The following is a 572-nucleotide window of genomic DNA, read 5'->3' on the forward strand; positions in this document are numbered from 1 at the left end:
TGAACAAAAAACAACATTTATGGTAATCAGTGCCAAATTTTATAAGTCTGCACCAGCTAGCTCAGCAGAAGAATAAATAAGTAGATAAATATTATCTAATAATTTTCATTTATCACAGCCATGTAAATATCACTGTATTGTACTGAATTTGTTGTTTATTCAGCTTAAAGTAGTGCAAGAAAGATTCATGGTTTGAAAATCTAATTTTATCTCTGAATAGTTAACTGAAGATAACTATTATATAGATTGAGATGTTATATATAGATACCAAATAGTGTATGTTGGCTGAAGAAAAATTACACAGTAAATATGTGAGAGTTTCCAAACTGCAAAGTAAGTGGGATAAGTGCTCAAGATATTTATATTTCAGTATTAAAGCATGGCGAATCATTATATCTTCTTGTCTTTTACAATACTATAACAGTGGGGAAAAGAGAAGTTGAGGAGAATCAGGAATAAACAGAAAGACAGGGAGAACTGTTTAACAAGATTTTGAGTGAGATATATTTTTAAGATTTTCTGGCAAATTTTCTACCATGCTTTCTGATATGCCAGATGCACTTTTCAGTACC

General features: G+C 30.2%; 1 protein-coding gene across 1 annotated transcript in view; it reads left to right on the forward strand.

The window, feature by feature from the left end:
* Positions 1–572, forward strand: part of LOC119594324 — a gene marked incomplete at both ends in the record, with an annotated part of 15,189 nt that overhangs the window by 9,504 nt on the left and 5,113 nt on the right.

This window comes from Penaeus monodon, chromosome 33, assembly GCF_015228065.2.
Source record: "Penaeus monodon isolate SGIC_2016 chromosome 33, NSTDA_Pmon_1, whole genome shotgun sequence".
NCBI lineage: Eukaryota > Metazoa > Arthropoda > Malacostraca > Decapoda > Penaeidae > Penaeus > Penaeus monodon.